The following is a 12,675-nucleotide window of genomic DNA, read 5'->3' as shown; positions in this document are numbered from 1 at the left end:
CAACAAACTGGCATGAGTTTGTCATTATCCAGCACATTGCCCCAATCCCGGCTGGCCTGAGACTGACATGTAATTTATTATTTTTTATATATATAAAGCTTTCACAGTATATACCGGAGTGATCATTCCTAATCCATCAAAAAACATGAGCATAACAGGAAACAAAGCCCTTGAAATATCAGGTACACCTGAACTACACTTTAGTAGAAAGTCTCATCTTGATTAAATTAAGCTGAGTCAGGTTTAGGTGTCTGGTCTGTGCCTATTAGGCTTTTACACTGGGATTCTGGTTGGAGAGATATAATGCCCCAGTGACTGTACCAGCAGCCCAGGCACACAGTGTGGTTGCTGGGAATATCTAGAGGTGCTCAGAAGTTAGACTAAACATAGATGTTTGTATTTAATTTAAAAATCTAGTCAAATTAAGTGCATTAAAAATAAAACTGAAATCAGATATAAAACATTGATAACCTCTATTAAAGCTTAGATTTTTCCCAGCATTATTTCAGTATATTAGAAAGATTCTACTCAGTGGCTCAAAGCAAGCTACTTGGGGAATCTATAGAATAATTTTCAATTTATAAGGTCAGCATGGACTTTATTAAAATAACAATTATGTCTTCAAATACAGAAATGTATTACTTTTTCTGCTTTTACTGTGATGCTGATATTGGGTTTTGCAATTTTTTGAATGTTTTACTGTACAGAAAAGTCTTGGTTTCCTTTGATGTTTGTTTTAGCTGAACTGGCAGGCACAGCAAATATTTTTGTCATTTAATTAGCATTGCTCATGCAAAGTTCAGAAACGGATTGAAGGCTGAAAATGTAGGATTGTTTTTTCTTCTAGCCTATGAATAAAAGAGGTGAAGAAGATAACATGGACAAAACCCTGATGGTGAGGGGTCAGATTTCGAAAGATATTTTGGTGCCTGGAGATGGAGACAGACGACCAGTGGGAGTTTTAAAATCCCTCCTACAGATTAAATGTCTAAATCCTATTGACTTCAGGGGAAATGAGGCACTAGCCCCTACAGGTACATCCTATAATCTCACTAGCCAATTATCTGCATGTTAGACACCTAAGTATTAGCTCTTGAAGATAGGAAATAATCTCTCAGTTCACTAAATAATGTATCCACTTCATTCATTTAGTAATCTGACTAGTTTTAAATGTTTCCTGTTATAAGGAAAACCCCCCAGTGCCGTATGTTTAAGACAGTTAAATATAATTTAATTAAACCAGTTTTATTAACTTCAATTGATTTTTAGTTTCCATCTCAATGCATTTTGATACAAATCCCAAATAAAACAATCATTTAGAAAAGTCTTTCACTGTTTTCTGAGATAATATGAATGTAAAACATAAGCATCTGAACAAATTACAGTAATTCTTACAATCTCATTGTGTATATTTATACGATAAAATAAAACAGATATTGAAATTTGTTAAATATACATTGTAAATATGGTTGCAATTCAGCCTGTATTAATTATTATGCCAGTCAGTGAGAAGAAAATTAATTACCAGGTATGAATCAAAGCAAAAATAAAATCAGCTATTTAAATCTAGGTTTCCTTCTCACTGTTTTTAATCCAGATTAAAATTGGAAATTTAAATCACTATGAGCAGGTAAAGACTAAAAAGGGTCTGTAAAATACAGTCCTGTGAAATACAGTCACAATATCCTACATCTGTTATTTCCAGAATCACAAGAAATGTTGCACATTGTTCTCCCATTTATTGACCCCGATCTGTGAAGATTTCTGTGCCTTAATCAATGCAAACATAACATAATGTAAGTGACCTGTTCTCTGAGTTTATGATTACCCTCATCTCTGTTGCTGGCATATCACAGGTAATATTTGCCATTAATAACCCATAATATTCAGAGCTTTTTCCTTTCTGTGTAACACTTCTCAAGTAACAGCTGGGACCTTTGAATGTCTGAGTTTAATTCCTTGATTTTCAGAACCTCTGACACATTCCTTCTTTGTCTGTCTAGCAAACAAAATAAAACACTGCTGTTAGGAAAGGGAAGAACATAGCCCAAATCTCGTATGATCAGCTGAAAAGGGCATATAGATGACACAGCTTGTATATATTAACCTTATGCTCTGCGAAGTATTTGCCTAAAATATGCAGGGAATAAAGTAGATCAAATCGTAATGCAGAATAATTGATGAAAAATAACATCTTTTCACTGAGACTCAGGCCAAAATGCTTTGTCTTTTTGTTTTCTAAATCTTGCTGCATTTTGCTAAGAAGGCTGGGAGGGGAGGGGGCAGGCAGGGAGTTAAGTTTTCTTATTGAGTTCATGAATAATGAGACTTGTGTGCATATTTTTTTTGCACCACTTGGAAAATTGCCTCCTACTGCATTTCTCTGAGGCTGAAAGAATAACCTTTATGTGTCTAAGTGTTATAAAAAGCCTAAAGTAAACATTTAATGGTATGGAAACAATAATGTGACATCATTCCAGTAAATACAGTTTTGTGCTGTGCAGCTTGTTTTACAATAATGGTGTTACTTAGTCATTTATTGGTCTTGTGAGCAGCTGGAAAGAAAGGGAAAAAAACAAACCAAACAAACGAAGTCAAACAGGTGCACTTAGGGGAACTGAGAGCTGAGAAATATGTTGATTTACTATACAAACGTATAGCTGAACATGACAGTGTTTGTTTGGCTTAATCTCCTCCATACAAATTTGGTTTTATGTATAAATGCATGCATGTTTATTTACCCTGAACTATTTCATTAGAACCAGTGGCTGACTCCAGCATTTGCTAATTTCTTTTATTTAATTATGAAGTCCTTGATCAGTCTCCTTTGCCCTCCAGCAATCCCTGCTTCTTCTGCACAGTGGAGCCTGTGGGCCACATAAAGGCCCTTTGTCTTTCTCTCTATTAACTGAAGAGCAAGAGAGATCTTAAAGCTGTCCTCATGGGCCAGGGTATCCATGGCCAGGAAAAAGCTGCTAGATTCTTGGCACTTTCCATAAATTTTCATTTTACTTTGGTGTTACATCACTCCAAAAGTAGAGGCAGGAGCACCCAGGGAGGCCTAGCCAAATTCCTGCGATTTTGATACATCTGAAGGAAGAAAAAAGAAGGACCAACTCTGTCCTGTTCACAATCACAGGGCAAAGCAAAGCTTAAGCTGCAGGTTCTCTTCATTGCCCAGCAGCCCTCAGCACGATAAAAACAAGGTCCTCTTCTCCTAGAAAGAACTGATCATGTGTTGGCATCCTTTCCCAAGATTTCTTGCAACCAGGTTTCTGTACCCCTGGCCTGTCACCATGCTTGGGTGGGAGTTAGTCCACATCATCATAGCAGCGCTGGGATGTGAGATGAACTGATTCAGGGAAACAGACAGATCTGTAATTCATGAGGGCTTCCCTGTGGGCTCTTGGGGGTCCCTGCTTCAAGATCTACTGTTGCTGTTGATATGCTGGTGCTGTATGTACCAAGGGAAGATTTTCCCTCCCTCGGCCTCTGGGCACTGGCTGTGGGATGTGGCACAAATGGAACATAATTGTTTCTCACTCATTTTAAGATGAGAGCTACAACTCAAATTTTCTCTCCCTTGTCTCTCTGGAGACCTTATGTGTTAAGAGCACTTGTATAAAGTTGCTGGAATACAAAATATGTATTATTTATTATTTTCATGGTTGCAACAGTTTGACAGAAGACAAGAGGAGATGACATTTGAAGGGATTATAGGAAAAAGAAGAGGTACATTAAAAGATCATGAGGAACACTTTGTCAGCTAGTTCCTGACTGTACACTGCCTTGATTAAATGTAATGCATGTGTACATTTATTCCATACCAGAAATAAATGGTGGTGATACATAAAGGTTTTACAAGTACATCTTGGAGATAAATTAACTACTCAGAGGTGGAAATGTGAGCAGTGTTATAAACCATGTGCCTCACTGTCACCTGTTTTGCACCTGCCACTTGTGTTTCATGGAGAATGGCTATTGAAATGTTCTGAAAATATTTTTACAGGATTTGATATGGAGTTTTTTACCCCCGCACCTGCCTAGCACAAGATGTTAATGAATGCGAGTTCAGCCAAAAGGGGAATCACGTCAGTTTCTGATCTAGTTCATAAAATCTTCCTACCACAGAATAGATGTCTTAAGACTTTTTATGATTAGAAACTAATTTTGTGCCCTTTTGGAAAGAATCTGAAAGAGGGGAAGCACCTGCCACAGATCACTAAGAGAATTTCTTTTAAAAGTATAGGATTCTTCATCTGTTCCATTTTGAGGATCCGCAAGCAGCTAGGTGTCTTTGGGTAAGGGTTCCTTGCAAAAAGAGAGAAAAAAAGAAATCACTCTCATAAACCTTAAGAGGTGGAGAGGTAACAGCAGGCAGGCTCCTGGGGACAGATCCTTCTCTGGAGTAAATTGCTGTAGCTCTCCTGGAGTTATGACAATTTAGAACAGCAAAGAGCTCCCCTTTGAGCTCTATATTTGTCCTGTTGGGAATTAGACTAGACCATTTCAACACGTATATTGAAGGAGATGTACAATCTTTGCTTCTATTTATAAAGTGTAAAAAGAGGCAATCTCTTCAAATTGTGGGAGTTTATCTTGAAGTTTATATGATATTCTTTCATAAATTGCTGTTGTAGCAAGAGATTGAAGCCATTTATCAGCAGGTATTGGAGGTGTTACAATGATGCATTATGATACATTTAGCTACCAATATTTAGCTATCAATATGATACATTTATCATCAATATCTAGCCAATACTACCAATGATTTAGCAGGAGAGGTTAGATGAAAATACTCTGATGTATCATTAGGGAGACAGAGTGTCTGGAATGAAAGACTCCAGTATCATTTATATTTCTTGTGCTACTGTGCCCCAAAATTGCATCACTACAGACCAAGGGGATTTTTTAGAGTGTGTCTTCCCTTTACAACTAGGTGGTTTTGCCTCCTTACACAGAAGTCAGCACAGCTTTGGGTCCTCAAATTACAAACATTCAGGTGACAGATTTTGGCATAGATGCTTGCAGATTATGAAATTCACAACCTAATGTAAAAGAATGGGATTTGAGCATAAACAGCCTCTTTTATTACTGCTCAACTGCTTGTGTTACTGATCATAGTCACGCAAAGGGAGGTAAATGCTGCAGGTTTGCATTTTGGGGTTTTTGTTTGTTTTTACCAAACAATTTTCAAAAATATCAATGACCATCAAGGCAAGTTAGCAAAGAAATTAGAATCCCAAATCCTGAGTATAAAGCACAGGATGGAAAGAGGTGCCCCAACAGATGTCTGCATATGTTGTATAAACTGGATTTGTGAAGGCGGCCTTTCATCCGAGCAGTCATTTCTCAGCAGTGATCCAGTGGAGCCGTAATGTCATAGAATCATAGAATCACAGAATGGTTTGTGTTGGAAGGGACGTTTAAAGGTCATCTAGTCCAACCTCCCTGCAGTGAGCCAGGACACCTTCAACTAGATCAGGTTACTCAAAGCCCTGTCCACTCTGACCTTGAATGTTTCCTGGGATGGGTCATCTGCCCTTCTAAACCCTTTTTCACATTTTTCATGGCACTTTGACTCACAGGTGAGTAGGAAACTATTAAATATAGCTAGCTATCCATGAGCCCATCATTTTTTGTAACTCAGTATTAGATAGCAAAAAGTAGGCAGTCTCAGAGAGAAGTCGCAAATAGCACTCCTGAGCTCTGAAAATAAACCACTTTAGCAAGGACAGTCACAGAAAGAAATAGCAAATGAAGTCTCAACACTGTGTACACACACTGAAACTGCAGGAGGTTATGTAACAGTCAGTTCAGCTGAGGCTCACTGAAGACAGTGAAAACATTCTTAGTCACATTAATGCTTGTCCCTAACAGTCATCCAGAAAACACCCACTCGACAGGATCACACATCACCATGATTCCCAGAACAGCAACTCTGAAATAGCTTTTCCTGTAATGTATTTTCAATTAATCGTGCTGAGAAGAGAAAGTGTTTTCACTAAGTTTATTCAGAGTGCTCCAAATTACCGATTTAGTCCCAAAGTCTCTGAGTGCCTCGCTTCTATTACATGCAGCTTTATTAATGAACAACATATTGACAGTAACTTTCTTTGGTGATGAAAGCTATTCAGACACAGAAGTCTCAAAAAGATTATGAAAATCTCAGAATGACCTGACAAAACTAGCTGAATAAGCAACATGAGTGTTGATGAAATAAAACATAAAAGTATAAGGAGGAAGCATCCTTCTGTGCAGCTCAGTGAACTTCTAAACTCGAAAATGGCTGTGCTCGACAAAAGCAGGCAAGGTGTTTGGATGTATTGGATGATAATAAGGCAGAAAATAAAATGTCATCGTATTTTATGGTATTATAAATACTTTAACTTATCGGGAATACTGTGCTCAGTTCTGCTCACTAAATCTAAAAGGGACGTTTGCAGAATTAGGCTATGTCTGTACTGTACCAGACAAGAGAACAGAAGACAATTCAGAGTACTCCCCCTGTCAAGTTCCACCTATCCATGTTGCCATATCTGTAATGTTAAAAGGACAACTCATATGCAAACAGCCTACTTATACAGTCTGCACCTGGGGTACAGAAGACTGGATCGGGGACCACAGCAGCTGATTTTTCTGCCCAGCCTCAGCCAGGTAATACTACTGTGCTGGGATGTATGGCAGTGCGACAGGCTCAGCCATCAGTGTTCGCCACACAGAAGTTTGGATGGACTGAAGCTGAGTCTCACCACATGCCCTTATGGAAGTCTAATCTTATTGCGAAACAACTGAAGAGTGAAATAGGTGGGACCTGAACTCAAGATTGAACATGGGATCGACATGCAATATTTGAACGGCCCCAGAAGACCTGGAGAATTAAAATCATTAAAAGGGAATTGAGATAGTTGCAGGCATGGAAACACATACAAGAGAAAGGTTCAAGAGATTTGAGTTTATTTCCTATAGAAAAGGTCACTAATAATAGAAGATGTGATAAAAATGCTTAAAGTAACAAATAGCTTGTAGAAGACACTTCCCTCTCTGTCTTACAACGCAAGTGCTACAGGACAGTGGAACAAGATTCAAAATGGTGAAAAGTTTGTTTTCACCTGGCAATTAGCTAATCAGAGTCAGTGGATATCAGTAAAAGCAAGAACAGCAGTATTCAGAGGAAGAGATAGCCTCTGCCATGAAAAACTAAATGATATGTGTTAATGTCAAAGAGTTCTGGAAGAGATGTACATGCTGAGTTTGAGGATTAAGCCAGTCTCCATATAGCAAGAATTAATGTGAAACACATGAGTTTCTCATCTTCCTCCTGTTCATACTATCTTCCAAAGCAGATGCCACTATGGAGAGGAGACCCTGGCCTAGACTGATGCTCATGATGCTAATAATTTCAGTGCTTGTCTCCTAGTTTAAAATGATGATTATTTAAAACATTGGAAAAGAGTGCTAGTTTAGTGGTAATTTAGAAGCAGAGGACAAATTGTGGTAGCTGAACATTATCAGTCCTGAAGAAAAGTGATTAGGAGGAGGTTTAATCATGATTTATTATGTGTACTTGCTAAGTACCAGTATTTAGTGCAACACCAGTTCACTGTAGAGACTAGGGGTCCAATCCTTTAAACCTTTATTCAAGCAAAGCAGCTCTTTGTGCCACCAGGGACTGATTCCATAGATGAACATTATCAAATCAGGCAAAAAGCCTCACATGACATTCTGTGTTGACCCGATACTTGGTAGAGGGACATTTTGATAAAATGGCAAAGCTCATTCTTCTCATGCTGGGTTAAAATTTCCGGGAATCAGAAACTAAGCAAAAGAGATGCAACAGGTGCCAGAAAGTATACTGTGGGAGCATGCTGTGGCTTCCCTGCACTTGCATCCTGGGCTCCCATTAAAAGAAAGCACAGGGAACAGTGGTGATCTGGATTTGTGATACAGTCAGGGTGTGAACCCACAAAGTGTTCTCAGTTTACACTGTACCATCAACTTTCCACTGATGATCAAACCTCACATACTAAATGGATGCTTTCAACCATGGAGGAGGCTGTGAGCCAAGATGAAGGTCACCATCCACATGGCATTAACAGAGCAAAATTAATGGTTTGATGTTCTCTCATAATAGCCCTGTTTTTGAATTAAGAAAAGGACTGACATTATTTTAAGAGAACTTCTGATTGGATTAAATTGTTTTCAGTGTAACTGGAAAAGTGCTAATGGAAAGGTAGAGGCAAAAAAGAACAACAGATCCTCAGAGAGCTGCGTGCTAGCATTTAGTTAGAAAAATTTAAATCAGTAATGAACAATTCAGGTTTGCTGCACACATCTCTAAAAGATGTATTAAAACATCACATTCTACAGTCTGAATTCTTTTCTGTTACAAGGCAAATTAAAATAATGACTGCATTCTGTTTTTTAAAGTAGAATTAATCCAAATACTTACAGAGACATATGTGTTGTTTGGGATTCTTCTACCATTTTCTGTATTCTTAAAATACAATAAATACTTGATTAAATTCTGTCATGGAGAATAAGCGTAACATTCTAGAGCACAGCTATATATCACTACGTTCTCCTTTTCTCCCAGAGTAAGAAAACCATTTGTGTGAACTGTGGCATCTGAACCAACTAAATACCATTGATACAGGTGGAATTTAGGCAGCTTTATATCTGTGTTGTGTAAAATTCACAACTTTCTACTTTTAAGATTTTCTTCCCCTTTCTCTTAGTACAGAAGAGGATACACATTCAATTTTAGTAAAATAATCTTTTGGTACATCTACAGGGACCATTTCTGATATAGAATTAAATTGTGGTGCAGGAAGAATCTTTATTACATTTACATGACCCCATAAAGATAACTTTAATAGTTCCCCACAGAGCAAAACTATCCTTAATTTTGTTAATTATTTTCCCCCGGTTATGCTTAGCCATGTCTTCTAATTCAGTATTGATCTTGATACTGAGGTCTGTCAAATACTTAGCCATCTACTTAAATCCCCATTGGGGAAAAATGTTTGAGGAACCGATCCTAAGCAGACCTAATGTTTTAGACTTGCACCAATAACTCTAACCAGAAATTTTTATTTTCTGTCTGCCTTCTTTTAATATGCTGGTAAATTAATGCATATTACATTAAGAAATAAAGAAGACTAGAGCATGTTTTCTGTCTAGAACTTCTAAAATTACTTCTTATGGATTGATTCCTAAGTCTAAAACTGGTGATAGTGTGATAGACTCCACAGGCCTCCCGAAGAGGGACTCACAAGGAAGGAACCCATCCCACTTCATCTGGCTTGACTGGCCCTCAATGAACACAGATCCCTACCAAAACAGTAATTAAGCATTTTGCATAAGTGATGAACTGATAATCTCACCTCATTCCTGGAATTCCAGGATGTACCTAAGGCAGCTTTTTTAATTGCATCAGGAGTGTGTTTTCAAAGTATATTTTCCAACCATCACCACTTGCCTTGCTTTACGTTGCAGGGTGGTGGAGTGCACAGACTGGATTCTCTCAGGATTAAACAACACCAGAAGATGCTCTCCAATTGCTAATGAGCATTCAGTCCATGTGAGTCCAGGATGTCCCCATCCTTAAAATCTGTTTAGTGTGGAAATAGGTTCATCAGCACTGACCATTTCATCCTGCATATCTGTTCTCACTTCATTGCTTGTTAATATAAATATATCTTTAGAAATAAATTCTGTCATGAGATATTCTTGGTGTTTGTTTGATAATTAGAGAAAGGAGCTCTAAACCAAGTCAAAATCCAAGGGCTTTCTGCCATCTACTCTTCTCTCACCACCCATCCTACCCATGGTATCTCCATGTGCACAGCAGCAAATATCCCAGAGAGATACAAATGTATCCAATTCTTTTAGACTGAGCTTTTGATATTCTGATCTGGAAATTAAATAATCATTTAAGTGAGAAATGACCCTATGACCAAAAAAAAAAAAAAAAAGCGCTGTTTGGCCATATATTATCAGCTAAATCAGAGGTATAAACAGATGTAGATTCCTGTTTGGTTTTCATACTCTCTGTGCTGGTGTATAAGCATTTCAGGCACGCTCCTGAGCCCTTTGTGCTCACAGGAACAGTGTAAATTTATTCATATAAAATAATTTTTCCCACTAGCATTACCACCCTCAGGCCATGTCATGCCAACTCTTGGCTTACCTACTGCAATCCTGTTGGTATCCCCTTCCCCCACTGATTCTAGTTTAAAACTCTCTCAATCAGTCCCGCCAGTTTATGCCCAAAGACATGTTTTTCCCGTCAGGACAGGTGGATCCTGTCTGGCCCCATTCCTATCATGCCATAGCAGTCCAGGATGCTTTTTGCAGGTCTTCAATCCTACAGTTCAACGAGCTGTTTACACTCATGCACGCATACCTTCTTTAAACCTATAACATCAGTAATATGGAGGCTGTATGAATATGATCCTTATGTACTTCAGACCAGTCCTTCCTCATAAATGAGACAACACACCAATTTGGTAGTGTTTATAATAAATTATATACAGTATTAATTTATTTCCATTTTGTACAAACTGTCCAGACAGAAACCTCCTCACATGCTTGAAGCTGGAATGTTTATGATTCATATAAAAATGTAAAAAATAATCTACTAGCTTACTATCGATCTACTAGATAACAGAGTTTGTCAGGGTAGAATTAAATATAGGATTCGTATTTTCTACACAGATGTAACTTTGCTATTTAGCTTTCATCTTCCCTTGGATGAGTACATCTGACATCAAAATGAAAAAAACGGAGCAGTGTCCCCAAAGCAATAGTTTAAGCCAGTCTATCTGTTTCTTAACTCACATGGAGCAAGTATTTGGAAGAAATGGATATCACATAGACAGTAAATTACTGAGGAGGAAAATTAAACGATCCCAAGAGGAGGAGGCAAGTGATTAATTTGTATTTTACATTAAACAACAATATGACCTTTCATCAGCAAATATTAAAAACTATGGCTACTACTAATTCCTTTCTGTATTATGAATATTGCTGGTTTTGAATGAAGAGGATGAAAAAGCTATTAGAAACTCTTTCCAAGTGACAAAAATGCACTATGTTTGGTAAAGAAATTACCAGGGACATAGTTTTACATTGGAGGGTAAGTATCCAAACACTCACGTGGCACAAGTAATGGTGGTGGGACACCCTTCCTGTGAGGTCAGTTGCAGAGCAGACCTCAGGAAGGCAAGTTTTCATAAAGCAGTTGTAATGAAGCACAAGTCTGAAGCAAAGATGCCGTAACTGGAACACCACCTGTAGACATAAGATTTCACACTCTCTGTTTATACCTTAGGCAAAAATTCCTGTAAAAATCAAATATAACCTTGACTATACTGAGACTTCAGTAAATATCACTTCCCACCAGAAACTCTTCCTTCTTTCTCTGTGTTCAGAAAAATGGAAATTTTACACAAGAACTACAGAGCAGATCGCTTTGTCTATACAGTAAAATAATCAACTGTTTGCAGTTTCTATAAGTAGAGTGAAGCTGCATGCACAACAGTGCAGAAAATATTACCAAAAGAAATCTAAACATCTCTTTTTACAGGAAGTAACAGATTTTCACCGTTTCTCTTTGCTGTAAATCAGTATCCTTGCAGGCACACATCTTGCTCTTATGTTCTAAACAATTCAGGAAGAACTTTTTGCCTGTAATTGTACACCAGTGCAGCACTTCCCCCCTTATTTGAATTATGTAAGCAAACAGCTTCTTGTATCGCTTTTCTCCTCTTCATTCATGACAACAACTATTGAAATCAAGAAAAATAGTAGCAGCTGAAAGTTTCAATTTAGCAAACAAGCCATTACTTAAACGAAAAATGAGCTTCTCACCCTTGAACTCTACCACTGGATCAACCATAGTCCACCTGAACATAGTAGCCACAGGAATTAGAGAGAAGACCCATGTGAATAGACTTATGCAGGCACCTAAGCAGAGTTGAAATATTCCTGAAGTGTGTTTTTCTGGAGTTATATATAACTATGACAATGACAAAACCCTTCTTTCTCACTGATATTTATATTTTCAGGAAAATGTGATTAAACTCATTACTTACTATCTGGGAACGTAAACAAAGCATTACTGCAGGTCTTGTTAAAGCAACGGCAGACATAGATGAGAATCTTCTAATTCCTTCCCCAGCTCTATTGTGACAGACTGTCCATACAACAGATCTCCTGTTCCCAGACTGCTGCCCCTGTGATGTTTTTCGTGGAAAGGCATCAGAAAGCACTTGGCTGATTACTCAACGAAGTTCTATCTTTGATGCAGTTTTACTTGGCACTGGACTATGAATTCCTGTTGTCTAATGCATCTCTGCAGCCAATTTGGTTTAGCTGTGTTGAACTTTGTTGTTTTGTTTGTAAAAATTGGGTAACAACATTTACTTACAACATGTATTTACCTTTTCAACCTTCCCTGCAGCTTAAATTAAACTTACTCAGAGGAATGATCCAGAATGTAGCTACTTCTGTTTTCAGAAAACTGGGGTGATGAAGGGATGATGTTATCTTCAAATCTGTAAAAGAAACAGTGCCAAAGGACATTGCTTAGCAAGGTCTACAATATTCCATAGAGATTGTTTGAGGATTTTTGTTCCATGAAAATCTACTGTGATTTTATTATGTATCAGT

Source organism: Athene noctua, chromosome Z, assembly GCF_965140245.1.
Source record: "Athene noctua chromosome Z, bAthNoc1.hap1.1, whole genome shotgun sequence".
NCBI classification, from domain to species: Eukaryota; Metazoa; Chordata; class Aves; order Strigiformes; family Strigidae; genus Athene; species Athene noctua.
This window is presented reverse-complemented; position numbering follows the sequence as displayed.